The sequence below is a fragment of the Rhinolophus sinicus genome, chromosome 14 (genome assembly GCF_057876585.1).
Source record: "Rhinolophus sinicus isolate RSI-liver-muscle chromosome 14, RSI-T2T, whole genome shotgun sequence".
Lineage (NCBI taxonomy): Eukaryota > Metazoa > Chordata > Mammalia > Chiroptera > Rhinolophidae > Rhinolophus > Rhinolophus sinicus.
The window spans coordinates 85,568,508-85,586,377 of NC_142514.1; positions in this window are offsets into that span (position 1 = coordinate 85,568,508).

The following is a 17,870-nucleotide window of genomic DNA, read 5'->3' on the forward strand; positions in this document are numbered from 1 at the left end:
CCTGTACTTATAAAACCACTCTGTACTTCTTTCTCTCTGTTGTATTATTTATTTATATGGTGCATTGGATAAGCAAATTTATCACTGACCTTTTTAGAGCCTCCTAATTTGTAACCGTAGAGGCAACAGAATGTGGGACAAGAAAGTATGGGCTTGGTAGGTAGGATTATATAAATGTGGGCTGTTTCCATCTCCTTTTAGTTCACCTTGGACAAGCAAATTAACTATTCATTCTCTTATCTATAAAATGGGGCTAATGTTAGGGTTATTCTGATGATAAAATGAGATAATGTATGTAAAGCACTTAACATTGCACATGCCAAACATTCTCTTCTCTACAATGCTAGCAATATTAATATACCATATTTTGCTGTGTATAATGTGCACCCATGTTTTTGGCCCAACCTTTCGGGGAAAAAAATCTGTCGTTTTAATTCTTTAATTCAAATTTTTATCGGTTTACATTTAGGTACTTGTTTTTTGTATTATAAAGGAATTTTGTAACATATTATGGTACAAGAAATTTTAGGTAACAAATAATTACAAAACAGAAGAACAGATACAAGGTACAAGAAATTTTATGTACCGGAAACAAATTTACGATATTTACGCATCACAGAAGGCCAAGAACTCTGTCGCAATTTCGTCGTAAGTTCAACAAAACTGATTATAGTATTCCAGAGTATTATTTTGCATACAGATATCATTATTCATTTCTAGAGTTACACTTTTAACTCATGAGCATAAATAAAAGAATTAAAAACATTTCTGTAGATACAGAATTAGTATTACCCTTGTATAATGTGCATCCTTATTTTTCCTTCACAAATTTGGGCAAAAAAAGTGCATCATACACGGCAAACTACGGTAGATATGCTAATTCTCATTTACTTCATAATGTACTTTTCATCAAAAAAGTAAGAAGAGCAAAAAGTTGGCATATGTAGTTAAACCTTAACATAGGTTAAATGAATTCACTAAGATTTCAATTTATACCAATATCAAACTTCATAAATTTATACTGATATCAAACTTCATAAATTTCTAAAATAGCAACATGAAAAGTTTTCACGGCAGTGTACAGCTCTGTGGATATTCTGAATTCACTGAATTGTACACTTTAAAATTGTACACTTTAGGTGACTTATATAGTATGTGAATTATATCTCAATAAAGGATATATTTTTTAAAACGTTACCATGGCTGTTACAAAATAAACAGAAAACCCATTAAATCCAACCAAGCACTTAAGGAAGGATAGACGTTTTATTTTTAGAATCTAATGATGTCAAATGCCAGCAACTGCCTCTTATTTGACTCTTAGGTTCTTTTAGAAGTTGCAGAACTTGTTTTCAGTGTACTAACATGCTTTATTGCACTCATCCAGTGTCCTGGAGTACAACTGCAAAATGGCATGGAATACATGATCAAGGAGTACTTAAATGAAGGGAGTATCTGCCTCAGTATGTCCAAATGGGTAAGAGGTATCAACAGGTTACACTTAGATAAACGGTTTGGGTAGCACATTTTAGATAATAAATGTTTTTTTAGATAATAAAAATTAAAATTATGGTACTTCTGTTGCTGTGTATTCATATGCGAACATAGTACCCAGTGAAGTCATGTACAAATTGCATGGAAATTCTGATTTATAAAACACTGCTCCTCAGGGTTTCCCTCCATTCATTTTTTCTTTTGCTTTCTGGTTACTATAACGAGTTGTAAAGCATCAAAGAAGCATTTATAGAGCATATCAATGCATGTCAGTGGTTTTCATTTGTAGACATACAGAATAATGTCATCTTGTTACAAAAAAAAAGGCGTGTCCTTAGGAAAGTTGTTAAAAAGATGGTGAAATCAACTACGTTAGTCTTTTAATGGATCCAATTGTTTTTTTGAACAGATAAAATGCCCTGTGACTTTAAAGTCATGATAGATGTATTGATGCTGGGTGATTCCAACTTCAGAATTCAAAAAATAAAAAGGAGCCATTCTATGACCTATACAAATTCTTTTCCATACATTTAACCCTGATATACTTGTTTGAGGTGAAATGATGTGTCTAAGTTGAAAGGCTGAAAGCTGGAGGGATATGGGCTTTTGATCTGGGATCTGCCATTTGATCAAATGTAAAATTTTTTATCTGGATTAGCTGTCATAGTCTCCTCATTTGTAAAACATGAGTAAGAAATGCATATTCTGGGAGAGAATGAAACTCCATATTTTTGTGTAAGACTAACTAACCTCTACTGTCCTAGACTTCCCCATTCTTTACAAATTAATGTTAGTAAGAGGAGTGTCAACTGTCAATTCTGCCTTAGTAACAATAGTATCAGATGAGAACATCGAAAGTATTTCATCTGAAAATGTATCTCTATTATTGACTCTCGGTGAATTTGAGCCAAAGAAGACATTTACAATCCGAAAATTTTTTTTGCATCTCATTTTTATTTAAAGCATTCATTAAGGCCCTATGTTTCCAGGGAAAAATTCAAGGTCCTGTTCGAAGTTCTCTATTTTCTCCAAACTTACCTTTTCAGACAGAAGGCTCAATATACAGCAATAGTCTTCAGAGCAATGCGTCAGTGCCCAGAGGGATCAGGGACCTTGGCACAGAGTCAGGTGGAGAGAAAGTGGTGGGAACTGCCCTTCAAAGGGAAATTGCTACCTCTTTTCCAATTAGTCAGAAGCTTAATGGAGGAAATAGGATTTCAGAAGTTGTTTGAATGATCGAAACAAGAGAACCTAACTAAGTGAGGCCTGCGGAACATGCCAGCTGTGAAGTGCAAATTGGGAGAAAACTGGTGGGGAGTGGGGACATGATAAAACATTTAAATGTAATAAGAAACACAACAAATGCACAAAAGGGTGTTGAGAGAATTATTTAGGCGAACAGTGTGGTGTGTGTTCTTTGTCACACATTTAAGAGACTCCTCTCTACCCCAAATGCAATTTTCGTATAAACTACCCCCTTCAGGTACACTTCCTTGCAGATTCTCCCTGCTCTTAAATTTCTATAACTACATTACTCTCAATGCTACTTCCACAGTAGTTTTATGATGTTTGAGAACTAATTAATATTTTGAGGTTTTCCAAGAGAAGGGGGCAAATATTTTTTATTCAGGCATTGAGCAACAATGCAAAACTAACGAACTTTTATTAAGAAGCACTTACTGTGCTAGAGGTCCAAGAACAGATAAAACAAGGTCCTGTTCCTTTAACTATGGGATGTACTGATAACAAAGCCAACAATGGACTCCATCTGCATAGGAGAATAAACAGACCCAGAGAAGAGACACCCAGCGAAGGTGGCAGGTAGTATTATATTTCAGCAGATCTTTGAAGATTGAGTGTCAAGTAGCTACAAAGGAAAGAAATAGTAAAGAAGAGGTGAATATAGAAGGGCTGAGATTTTTTTTTTTTAAATTAGGATTTGACACACACAGAGCTGTCAAAATAAGAGACAGCGGTGAATCCCAAAAACATTGCGGTTTTATGGCAGGAAAGATGAAACTCTAGCAACAATATATATAAGTTCGGTGAAGCTGAGCAGAATGATGGGATATTGAATGAAGATGAAAAGTACTGTCTTGGATGTTGCAATTTTTGATTACTAGTAAGCTAGAGGGCTAATCACTATGTCTCAGATATCGTTAAAGTAATAGTTAATGGTTATTATTGTCTTAGAGCATTTGAATCTAGCTTAAAAGAGAGGAGTGCTTGGAGCTAAATATGAAAGCTCATCACAGCCACATGAGATGAAAACAGAAATTTCTATGACTATTGATAGCCATACATGTCAGAGATGATATTTATTACCAGAGACAGCTAAATTTCTACGTATATCAGAGAGGAAAAAAATGGAAACTTTTGAGAAGCGAATGTACTGACAATATGCTTAAGTAGAAAAATACGTTGGTCAGGAGAAGCGACCTTCGTTTTTCACTCTTATGATTAAACATAAGCCATTCTTCTTTCAGCCAGGTTTGTGAGTGCCCCTTTCTATTTTTAATTTCCATTGTTGTGTTATTCTTCATAAGAGTCTTTACCTATTTCTTGAGGTTATAAGTCTTTGGGAGCGTTACTTATGGAGATTCCCCATAATCAGAAATCTTAATAGCTCTTTTAAAATTCTTTCATTTTTCTTTGAATATGGAAACTAGTTTAGAAATATCAGCCATTGATAACTCAGGAAACTTTAAAGTGAAACAAAATGCCCAGTTGGAAAAAAATTCATTAGCCTTGATTGAATTTTATGATAATACAAAATATTAATACCAGGTCTCAACATTAAGTGGCAGAAACGAAATTAGAACTTGTGATGATGAACTCGACCACGATCCATTTGCAGAACATCTGGAATGCCTGAATACGGCTAAGCCTGGGGTCAAGGACCGCGTCAGTGACTGCCTTTCCAATCCTCATCAGTATTCCCTGATAAAGGAGATCCTCAGCACTCTTGAGGAAAACATTTTTAGGGAAATTTGTGAAAAGTGTATGATAACAAGAAAGTTATAGTAATTAGATAATAATTGTTGGAAAGGGTCCCATCAGATTAGAAGCATTTATTTATTTCTATTTTTCTATTGGTAAGAGGTACATATATATGTGAGGTTACGAGGTCTAACAATTAAGTTTGCAAACTTGTTGCACGGATGCTGCTAACCTTTTTTTTTTTTTTTTTTTTGATATCAGAGGGATTATTCATTATGAATCTATACCAACTGGACAAACAGTTAACCAAGTTTACCATTTGGAAGTGCTGAAAAGGCTGCGTGAAAAGGTTGGCCTACATGAACTTTTCACCAAAAATTCATGGCTCTTGCATCAAAACAATGCACCAGCTCACAAGGCACTGTCTGTGAGGGAGTTTTCAGCCAGTAAACAAATACTGTATTGGAACACCCTCCCTACTTACCTGATCTGGCCCCCAATGACTTCTTTCTTCACCTGAAGATGAAATATTGAAAGGAAGACATTTTGATGACATTCAGAACATGAAGAGGAATATGATGACAGCTCTGATGGCCATTACAGAAAATGAGTCCCAAAATTACTTTGAAGGGTGGACTAGGTGCTGGCGATGGCATAGCTTCCCAAGGGGAGTACTTTGAAGGTGACCATAGTGATATTTAGCAATGAGGTGTGTAGCACTTTTTCTAGGATGAGTTCATGAATTTAATTGTCAGACCTCGTATACTCAGACACTTATAGAGACTTTTGGCTGTCCAAAATTCCTCCCCTGCCCCTCTTTTTTATTTATTTATACTTTTACAAGGTTGCTAATCAAGTCCCAAGGGTCTCTTACAAAGTCCTCTTTTATCCCTTGATCAAAAATATTATCAACTGAATACTGATTTCAGCTAGAGGTTGATCTGTCAGATTAAGTAATTCATATTAACCTGTGAATGACTAATAGGAAATATCTGCCAATGGATATTTGCTCCTTAAAGGTGATTTTATTAACCAGGTCAAATTTCTAACTGAGAATGTGTTTGGTATCTTTTTTCATTGTGAGAGGGGCTACTTAGGGTGCTTCCCATGCTACTTGTTCTCTTAAGCATTATGATTTCTGAAGCCATTTATTTCCCCTCCTTAACTAGTCTGTCAGAGAATAAAATTCATATGGTAAGCATGGTTTAGCAATAAGAATTGCATATATATTTTTGCCTGCCTTTTGTAAACAATATATTAATAATAATGGAAAGGATTCTTTTTTTTTTTTTTTTTTTGGAAAAGGAGGAAAAAAAATCATTGTCTCACCATTTAACCTTGACTGTTTTTAAGTATGTGACTTTTCATCCAGTCTTTGTTCATAGCCATAGACACATTTTGACGTAGTTGCTACCGTAGTATAGATTGAGTTATGTTTGAGAATTCAGTGAGGCTATGCTTGCAAAGTGCACCAACAGCATTAATAGATATAATGGCTGGCTAAATACTTTACTTGCATTTTAGTCCTCATAATGGCACAGGGAAGCAGATAAAATAATTGTCCTCATGTTCCATTGAGGAAACTGAGGTGCTGTGAGGTTAAGTTACTTGCTCAAGGTTACTTAACTGGTAAGATGTGAAATCAGGCAGCTTGAGGTCAGAGCCTTCTAATGCTTATTATGGCTATGAATAAGCCATACCTGATTTTCCATGACAGTTTGGGCACTGGGCATAATTATCAACTGTGTTAAAGTTATTAAGTGAAAAGGGAATCTGCGTCTTAATTTGCAGTTGTCACTAATGAAGTTAACTTTTTTTCCTCATTTGTTTATGAATCCTGCTTTGTTACTTGTATAAACTGTAGGTTTACAAACATTTTAAGTAACAAAATCTCTGGAAAGATTGGTGTGGTTTTATGCAAAGTCACCATATGGGTCAGGACAGTTTGTGTGACATTATTTCCTCTTCATGGTTTGATACTGTGGGTAGAAATAAAAAGATTCTACCTGAGAGAATTCCAGTTATATGGGCTGAAATGTTCACAGTGGTTTAAATAGCTAACACTTAGTGTGGAGGGAGATAGAGAGAGACAAAATATGTGATTTAATTACAATTGCCGCAATGAATTCCAAGTTGATCTTGCTTCTCCCACATGAGCTGACCACAATTTTAAGCTTGGCATCGCCTGAAAGCTTGAGGAATGTATTTCCAGTAATTGCCAGGCCACTTCATTGTTCCTCTGTATACATAAACACTAGGCTGTGATCAGACTGGTCATGCTTGAGCTGTTATCTGAAATTCACTTTTGCTATAAGGATTGACTAATCTGGTTCCTACTGACAGCAGTTTCCATTTACTGTATTAGCTTTCTCTCACTTCAGTGCCACACAGCTCCAGTTAGGAGAGGAAAGCAAAAACTGTTAAAAGTAGTAGACGTGTTAGTCATCACATATCAAATTGCTCAAACATCCGATGCCATTGCAGTCAGTGTCCCCTTTCCCCCCCCCTGCAAGTAAAAAAAGAAGTTAAACAATATCCAGTTGTTGGAGACACAACAGTGGTCTGGACCGCACAGGTTAAATGGTGGGGCTGCAAATTAATGATTCAATGGGAAATAGTGTATGCAATAGAACTCTTGCAACAGCTTCCCTCATTTCCCCATGCTTCATCACTCTTCCATGGCTTGGCCTTTCTACCCTTCACCCCTGCCCTGTCATTATCTGCAGATGTTATCTGCCCAGCATATGTTGTAACGTAAAAGATTCTGAGACTTGTTCCCACCCTGCTCCACTCACCCTCCCCCAACACCCTCTGCACTGGGGTTGCGAATACAGTTTAAAATATATGTTAATGGATAAAGAAAATGCGGTATACACATAAAATAGAATATTATTCAGCCATAAAAAGAAGGAAATACTGTCATATGCTACAATATAGACTACAATATAGATGAACCTGGAGATATGATAAGTGAAACAAACCAGTCACAGGACAAATACTGCGTGATCCTGCTAATAAGAGGTATCTATAAGCAGAAAGCAGAATGGTGGTTGCTGAGGGGAAGAGAGATGAGGAGTTATTGTTCAATAGGTATAAAGTTTCAATTATGCAAGATAAAAAACCTCTAGAGATCTATAGGACATTATGCTTATAGTTAATAATACTGCTTATAGTTAATAATACTGTATTGCACACAGAAACATTTACTAGGAGGGAAGATCTCATGTTGTGTATTTTTACCATATGCACATTAAAAAGAAAGCATGAGCAAAGGAAAAAAAAAGGAGCACTGAGAACAGGAGGATGAATTGAAATGCAAAAGGGAATGGAAAAGTAGAACTTTTATGTTAACATGAGGTATAGACTGTAATTTACTGCAACCACTATTTGATGATAGTTGTTTCAACAGAGTTTAAAAAGTAAATATTTATCTTAAGGGTCTTAAGGAATTTGATTGTATACAATGGAATGAAAGATAATTTTCTTTTTCTACCTCAAGCGCACTCATGTTTCATAAAATGGGACATTTTTTATGAAAGACTGGACCTGCAGAATAATATTTTCCCCAATCCCTTAGTGGCTTCCACAATCAAACTATTGCAGTTAAAAGTTTTTCTTAATCATTGTTTTTGTGGAAGGATGAAGCCTTGTAAGTGATAAAATTATGTAACACTGTACCATGTCTACCTATTATATCATGATGGAGTAAATATAAGCATGTTTACTACCTAATATGAATCAATAGCCTAAAGCAAAGATACTATCCAATAGCAAGAAAAAGCAGTTGTTTTATCTCAAACCTAAAGGTGAAATTTGAGGTACATAATTAGTACAAATGAAATTTGGCACTGAAAAAGTAAAATCAAGTTTGATGGCTATGAAAGACAAAACAGAAAATCAATTTGCGAATCTGTAAAACAAAGGGATACACCTTTGAGAAAAAATAGTTCAATGCAATATTTTAGTGAGAATACTAATTTAAAAACTACTTAATTTGTTTTACTGCTTTTGTTTATTTCTTGAGCTAATTAATTTTGATTATTTTATATCTCCCTAAATACAGACAAAATGAACCTAGAAAAAATATAAAAAATAAAAATCATATATCAAGGTGCACTTTGAAGAAATCGATGTAAAATGGCCTTCCCATGCCTGACTTAATCTTCTCTTTTTAAGATCATTTCTGCTTATAGAAGGAAAAGCATTTTTAAACTCCCAGGAAGGAAGATGGCTCCACCATTACATACCCAGTGATGATGGGTTATGCAAGCCATTCACCATCTCACACCTTTCCATTTCACAGCATCTGTTCATGGGACAGCTGGGACTGGAGTAGCTTCAGACTCCAGAAGCAATCAACCAGGGTCGCTATAGAGACTGCAATTTGTTCAAAGAAAATCTAAATTAGATTAATCTAAAATACCATTTTTAGGTTTTCTATTTCTTCCAGGCAGCAGCAAGAGTTTTCTAAAGACCCACAAAGTACAGAGAATTGTTAAATAATATTCGCTTTGATAAAATGAAATTGTCCTGAGAAATCTTTGGAAATATTTCTACCATATGTCTCTTCGATAAGATCACAAGTGTTAAGTAATATGGTAACTTTTAGCAGGTTAACAATCACAGCTTAAATTTCATAAGATCTTTCGGTAACCTTCATGACCCAGAATCAAAGTCTTTGGTATTTGCTTTCACATACTTCTAAACAATAAGCCCCATTAGCAATCTTCTCAGATATTCTCAAGTAGTTTTATATTTGCAAGTGGTGATCAATTTTGTAACAACATGCATTAGCCATTAAATTAATATTTCCCTTTGGGAAGCATTTTCATAAACATTTACATTTTCTCAAATAAAAGACCTAAGCTCTTTTATCATAATATTTTGGAAGGCCATTTATGGTGAAGCAAGAAAAAAAAAAATGAATGCTGGGATTTGGGCGTAAACATATATAACTTATTGGGATTGTTGTGCTTGGTGGAAGTAGGGTTCTATATGATATTTTGCAAGTGTTGTTCTTAAGCATTTATTTTTTATAGTTACAGTTTGTCCCAGTTTATTATTCTGAATCCAGTTTCTTCTTTATTTTCCCAGCTTTATCACTAAGTAGTGGTGTGATCTCGGGCATTTAGCTTAATCTCTTGAAGCCTTAGTTCCCTCAGCTATAGGATGCTATTAAGTATCGAGCCCTTGGGTGCTAAGATCTTTTCTAGTCTTCAAAGCCATTGCCACTGTGGTCTCTATCTTTTTAGCAGTCCATTTGTTCCTAGGCACAATCAAGAACACTTCCAAAGGAACTAGTACAAGAGTCGCCACCTATAGATAGAAAATATATTACAGAAAAGAAAGAGAGCAACCATATTCAGGTAAAGAACACCATAAAAAAGAGTAGGAATTCATTTTAATCTGTACAAATACCAAACTCCACCTACAACCATATCCTTGAATGTTTTTCTTTTCTTTTTCTTCTTCCAATGTTTCTGCAGGTTTTCATCTATATTACAGTCACAAAATTAGCTCTATTTTCCTTATTCATATTTTAAAAATTTGACCAATTGATCTAGATTTTGAGATTTTATAATGTATGAAAAGTTTCATGACTTTAATATTCTTAAAGTCTTCTCTTAGCTACATGGCTCCACTCTTAATGTGGAACAAAATTTCAAGTTAGGTACTCAAGAAAAAAGATGAGTACAAACCACCTGGAGGACAGTTTGAGTCGTTTTCTAATTGAATACGGTGTTGTGGATTTTATAGATTCAATTTTTAATGAAAATGAAACAAAGTGATTGTAGTATTGCTAGCATTAAGATACAGTAGATAAATTGAAGCTCGTTTCAACTCTTCTCCCTGTTTCGGCGAAGGGGAAATCTTCTCTGAAAGAAAAATGAACAATTAGAAGAAGAAGAAAAAAGAAACTTTGATAAATTAAGAAACCATCTACCAGTTAAACTGACACTTCATATGCAGAGGATACGATTTCCATGCATGTTATAAAAAAATGTGTTAAATCAACTAACATTGATATAACTTCAAGCAATTAGGAGAACGCTAATAATGATATGAGTCTTCAGCTGTAAATAATTATGCTGCCCCAAGGCTATGCTTTAATTCTTGGCTTGCTGTATCTATAAACAATAATCAAACTGCAAAGCAAGTTGTGTTGTTTTTGTTCACAGTTTGTGAAATGATTTTTATACCCTACAGTGATGCTGATGGCTATTTTGACCTTCAAGAACTCCGGCCTGTGAGGCTAAGAGCTAATGTGTACTTTCATCGATCTGAGTTGGAGACACACAGCGGGTTATAGTGCCTGTTCTCCATGAGTACAAAAGCTGCTATCGTCAATCAGTGTGTGTTGTGAAAAGGGGGCTTGCTGCTGTGACTCAATAAATGGGGACATTAGGAGGAAATGTTATAATTGCTGCTACCCACATCTTGTTAATGAGTAATGTACAGTTAGACACCATGCAATTGCAGCTAAACTGTTTATACAATTTATTCTTATGTTGCAACTAACATTTAACATAATGAAGTATCATAATTGCAACCATTAAAGTCAAGATTAGGATTTGTTTAATTAGAATTAAGAAAATGTAAAATAGAAAACTACTTTCAAATGTGGGCTATACAGGATGGATTCAGTGTTATGTAGGGGGGGAAAACTTGTAGGGCGCCAGTAGCAGACATTGTATACATAAAATTGTTCGTTGGAGGTCTCTTCTTTGGATTTTTCAAAAAAAAATTTGCTATACTCAAAAGTATGGAGAAAACAAAATATAAAGGGCATTAACTTGGCCACATATAAATATAGAGTGTTATTATTCAGATCGTTAGAGTTGTAGCTTTTAAATTTCAGAATTTACATTACCCCTAGGCTAAACAAATAATATCTTAAAACACACAACTCATATTACCATCAGTGCAAGTTATCAAATGAATTAGGGAGGAAATAAGCCCCTGCCTTTGTATAGGAAATGTCATAACTTTGTAAAGCCAAATGGACATTAAACCTCTATTTTAATTATCTGCATGTCCAAACACAGGCACTTATATAATGTGATATTTTTACATAAGCGAAGGGACAAAACATGGTTAATGGAATGCTTTGAGGAAATATGTCTTGTCCAAATTCATTAAGTGAAACCCTTTCATTTAGGTCACATCATGTTTTCCTTCCCCTTCCTATGTGGTTAAATGCTTAAAAGTTCGAAGGTGCGACCTCCGACAGAATTATTTTGAATTTTCTCTGAGAACTGCCTTTTCATCCTCTAACACTGTTTCTAGGCAACTGCAAAACTCCAGGTTTTCCCCCTAGATCTACATTTTGTCCTCAACTTTCTTTACTTTGGACAAGAATTTCATCTTTTGACCCTGCAGAATCTGTCAATGGTGGACGATGCTATAAATGGAGTCCAGTGGAAAGAGTGCTGGGTTTGGAGGAACGACATTGTGCTCCTAAAACCTGTGTGCATCTAGTTGTGTGATTGAAGCTGGTCATCTGACATCTTGTGCCTTCATTTCTTCATCATATAGGTGAGGTTAAGTATATCTGACCTGTCTTCCTCATAGACGCGCTGAGATAATCTAACACCCTAATATAATGGAAGGTGCGCTGAAACTCGAATGTGTCAAAGAAATGCAACTTGTGTTTCAGTTCATTGAGATGGACCCATGCTGATTTTATTGATTGCAGACTCTACCTTGAAATGGGGATAAAAGAACAGGGTAAAATTTCATTGCTCTCAAAAGTCTTTTATTTCATTTTCTTGCATCTTATATGCATCATCTTGAGAAGATTCTTGATATGAATCAATTTATCATTCCATAAAATATCAAGTCTTTGTTTATAAACTTTAAACCAAAGTTAAATAAGGATTGCTAATTAGTTCTAAAACAAAGGTCATGGATCCCTTATCACTTATTCTTAAACAAAGCTGTTGATTATTATAAATGTAAAAAGCAAGTGACGATTTGATTTTTGGAGCCATACATAGTCTAAAGTAATGCTGTTTGAGAACTCTTGTCTGCTTGGCTTGTAGTTGCAGTGTGGCATGCAATGTTGATATCAGATTTCTAGGCTTACTATGGAATTTATTTTTATAGTCTTTTCCCTTCCCCTCCATTATAAATTTAAAATGACAGGTTTTTTTAATATACTTAAAACATTGTATAAAATTTGAATTTATCAGCTTGTAGAAATGTATAAGAGCTTCAGCTTACAAAAGTAGTTAAATTCATTTATTGAATCACTCAATAGCTATTTATTGAGGGTCCTAGTATGTATCAGTCACTGTGCTAGATAATGGGTGTAAAGAACACATGAAGAGGAACAGGATGACTTTTGGGGGAGGGGAGTGAGGATGACTTACACTTTGGACATATTACAGTGGCACTTCCTGGGACACTGCCAAAGGATTGATTCAACTGGTGACATTATGAATTGTCATTGTCTGGTCATATGTGAAGATCTAGCACTGTTCACATGGGTTTCAAGTGTGCACTTTCTATTTGACTGTAGAAAAATCGATAGTACTCAATGTTTACAGCAAGAACTTGTCCTTTTCTCCCTGTCTAAAACTGTAACCACTAGTCACCTATGAGTATTAAGCACTTAAAATGTGACTAGCATGACTGAGGAACTAAATTTCAAGTTTTACTTAAGTTAATTTTAATTTAATTAAAGAAAACCCCAAACAATAATCAAAGTTTCTGTTAAACACAACTTTATTGTTTGGTAGGACTACATTTCTCTTCAATTGTTGAAATCTGTGAGATATCTATATTGCACTGTGAGATTTTAGGCACATGCATTGTTTCTAGTAAAAGACAGAAACACATTACTTATCTAGTCGGTGTCAATAGATTGATTTAGTTTGATAGTTTTTCCTATTTACCTAAGTAACACTGTAATGTATTTATTCAAATATTTTAAGAAGACAGCATGAATTAACAGTGATAATGATGTAAGTCATAGCTTTTCATAACATTGATATTATTTTAATTGTCTTATAATAAATTATATTATAGTTAAAAATTAAGTATGAGCACATTTTAAAATTCAAAGTAAAGGCATGCCAATGATGCAGAATTGTGTGGAGATACAGAAGGACTGGGATAGTGAATGAAAAAAGAAATAGAAAGAGGGCATTAGTAAGTTCACAAAGAATGGCAATTGTGATTTGCTGACTTATAGCAAATGGGAGAAGCCATTTGCTGCTGTAATCATATTTTTTAATTTAATTTAATTTAATTTATTGGGGTGACAATTGTTAGTAAAATTACATAGATTTCAGGTGTACAATTCTGTATTACATCATCTATAAATCCCATTGTGTGTTCATCACCCAGAGTCAGTTCTCCTTCCATCACCATATATTTGATCTCCTTTACCCTCATCTCCCACCCCCTCCCCCCACCTCCCTTACCTAATCATATTTTTAAGATGATAAAGTTGGCAGTGTAGAGAGACATTTTCTGAAAATACATAGTGAATTTGATATGAAGTTTACCTTTAACAGTCAAAAGGAATCGGTGAAAACAAACTTAAATGTCAAATAAACTATTTTAAAGCAATTTCTAGCAGTATCTGTTATTGTAAAGTTGGCCAGATATGATATAGCTTCGATTATTGTGCACACATGCACACACACACACACACACACACACACACACACACACACACACACCCCTGTATTTTTAGCTGGAGAGATGATAAAAGAAATTATTTCAGTTATGGAAATTTTATTAGAAAATTATAAGGATAAGACTAAACAATACTTTATGCAAAGTAAAAGATCGTTAGTTAAGCTACCAAATAATTGCCTGTAGAATGCAAGACCTTACTAACAATATCAAGGATCAATTAATTCAAAATTTAAAAATTTTCAATAATACTTGAAAATGATGAGTTGTGAGATATAAGAGATACCTCCCCTTCAACAGTTTGGGTACATTTTATCTCAAAGGACTTCCACATTTATGAAGAAATTTTGTCAATTCATGGCTTCAAATATTGAACTGATGGTGCATATATTTTTGCATTTTAAGTCTGCCGAAGAATTTACCTAGATACAAAAAATTTTAGTTTTTCTTATGACAGACAGTGTTCCAGCTATGTTAGGTAAAAAAAATCAAGTTTTGCTGGAATTGTTAAACAAGAGACTGATATTTTTCTTTGTTCCACTGAAAATATTTGTTCAGGGTTTTCTGAAACAGATTCTATGAAAAATGGTACAGGTACAGTTCTTAAAATCATTCCATACAGATGTGCAAATGCCATGAATTATCATTAGTTTATGGAAATGCTGGAGAAATAGAAGACAATGAATTTAACCATCTTGTGTTTTTGTCAGTGTTCACTGGTGAAGTTGTAGCAGAGTTTTATAAAGATTTAGTGCACTGTTAACTCCAACATAAAGAATGCTCAATGTATTCAATATTCAATAATTAAAGGCAAAATAGCAATGTGATTTACATTTTCTCACCCAAAACACATAGCATATAAATGAGCCAAATTTGAAGTTCCAAAGAAAGAAAAGCTTATTTGTGACTTCAATAGGCAGGTATTAGAATTCATGTTAAAATCAATAATGATGACGTCATGATCAATAATAATGATTTTATACATTTTTTCTAACAAGAATCAATGTGCAGAATATTTTAACTGTAGTCAAGCAGCATTATGTAAATTAACTAAAGAAATTACAAAAACATTGAATGTTCTGTTGATATTGACAAGTTTAAAGTTACTTTTCAGTTTATATAATATCTTTTTGAATTTAATGGTAATAGTGCTGAGTTGACACAGATTTAGTGGATTTATATAACTTGGACAGATAGGATTTTGAAAATAATATGCTCTTGATTCTGTCAAACAAGTCCTTTCTACAGAGGTGAAGCAGACCAGTGTTGTTAATGTGGATACAAATGTTACAGGAAAATGATTTTTGGGGAGTTGATTCAGTTATCAGAAAACTTTTAAGTGTTCTTATTTAGAACACCATGACTCTGCTTTTTTTTGTTTTAAGTTTATTGGGGTGACAATTGTTAGTAAAATTACATAGATTTCAGGTGTACAATTCTGTATTACATCATCTATAAATCCCATTGTGTGTTCACCACCCAGAGTCAGTTCTCCTTCCATCACCATATTTTGATCCCCCTTACCCTCATCTCCCACCCCCCACCCCCCTTACGCTCTGGTAACCACTAAACTATTGTCTGTGTCTATGAGTTTTTGTTTCTCATTTGTTTGTCTTGTTCTTTTGTTGTTTTTGGTTTATATACCACATATCAGTGAAATTATATGGTTCTCTGCTTTTTCTGTCTGACTTATTTCACTTAGCATTATACTCTCAAGATCCATCCATGTTGTCACAGATGTTCCTATATCATCTTTTCTTACCGCCGAATAGTATTCCATTGTGTATATATACCACAACTTCTTTATCCATTCAGCTATTGAAGGACATTTTGGTTGTTTCCATGTCTTGGCCACCGTAAACAAAGCTGCAATGAACATTGGAGCACACGTGTCTTTATCTATAAATGTTTTCAGATTTTTTGGTAGATACCCAGGAGAGGGATTGCTGGGTCACATGGTAATTCTATTCGTAATTTTTTGAGGAACCTCCACACTGCCTTCCATAACGGCTGCACGAGTCTGCATTCCCACCAACAGTGTACAAGGGTTCCTTTTTCTCCACAGCCTCTCCAACACTTGTTACTATTTGTCTTGTTGATGATGGCCATTCTGACTGGGGTGAGGTGATATCTCATTGTGGTTTTGATTTGCATTTCTCTGATGATTAGTGATGTTGAGCATTTTTCATATGTCTACTTGCCATTTGTATGTCCTCTTTGGAGACATGTCTCTTCAGGTCGTGTGCCCATTTTTCAATTGGGTTGTTTGTTTTTTTGTTGTTGAGTTGCATGAGTTCCTTGTATATTTTGGATATTAGCCCCTTATCGGAGGCACTGTTTGCAAAAATCTTCTCCCATTCAGTTACTTGCCTCTTTATTTTGTCGATAGTTTCTTTTGCTGTGCAGAAGCCTTTAAGTTTCATATAGTCCCATTTGTTTATTTTAGCTTTTACTTCCCTTGCCTTTGGAGTCAAATTCATGAAATGCTCTTTGAACCCAAGGTCCATAAGTTTAGTACCTATGTTTTCTTCTATGCAGCTTATTGTGTCAGGTCTTATGCTTAAGTCTGATCCATTTTGAATTAATTTTGGTACATGGTGACAGATAGCAGTCCAGTTTCATTCTTTCGCACATGGCTATCCAATTCTCCCAGCACCATTTATTGAAGAGGCTGTCTTTTCTCCATTGAATGTTTTTTGCTTCTTTGTCAAAAATTATCTGTCCATATTTATGTGGTTTTATTTCTGGGTTCTCAATTCTATTCCATTGGTCTATGTGTCTGGTTTTCTGCCAATACCATGTTGTTTTGATTATTGTAGCCCTGTAGTACAAGCTACAGTCAGGGAGTGTGATACCTCCAGTATTGTTCTTTTTTCTTAAGATTGCTTTCGCTATTCGGGGTCTTTTGTGGTTCCAAACAAATCTGATGATTTTTTGTTCTATTTCTTTAAAAAATGCCATTGGGATTTTGATGGGGATTGCATTAAATCTGTATATTGCTTTGGGTAATATGGCCACTTTAACTATGTTGATTCTTCCAATCCATGAGCACGGAATGTCTTTCCATTTCTTTGTGTCTTCTTCAATTTCTTTCAAAAAAGTCTTATAGTTTTCGGAATATAGGTCCTTCACATCCTTGGTTAAGTTTATTCCTAGGTATTTTAGACTTTTTGCTGCAATTGCAAAAGGAATTGTTTTTTGTATTTCTATTTCTGAGATTTCACTATTAGTATATAGGAATGCAATGGACTTTTGTATGTTGATTTTGTAGCCGGCAGCTTTACTGTATTCATTGACTATTTCTAATAGCTTTTTGGTGGAGTCTTTAGGATTTTCTATATATAGCATCATGTCATCTGCAAAGAGTGATAATTTAACTTCTTCATTCCCAATTTGGATGCCTTTTATTTCTTTCTCTTGCCTGATTGCTCTGGCAAGGACTTCCAACACTATGTTGAAAAGCAGAGGTGATAGGGGACAGCCCTGTTGTGTTCCTGAATGTAGAGCAAAGGGCTTCAGTTTTGCATCATTAATTATGAGAATAGCTAAGTGTTTATCATATGTGGCCTGTATTATGTTAAGGTATGTTTTCTATACCTATTTTATTAAGTGTTTTAATCATAAATGGCCAATGCTTTTTCTGCATCAATTGATATAATCATATGATTTTTGTCCTTTATTTTGTTTATGTGATGCATCACATTGATGGATTTGCGGATGTTGAACCATCCTTGTACCCCGTGGATGAACCCCACTTGGTCGTGATGAATAATCTTTTTAATGCATTGTTG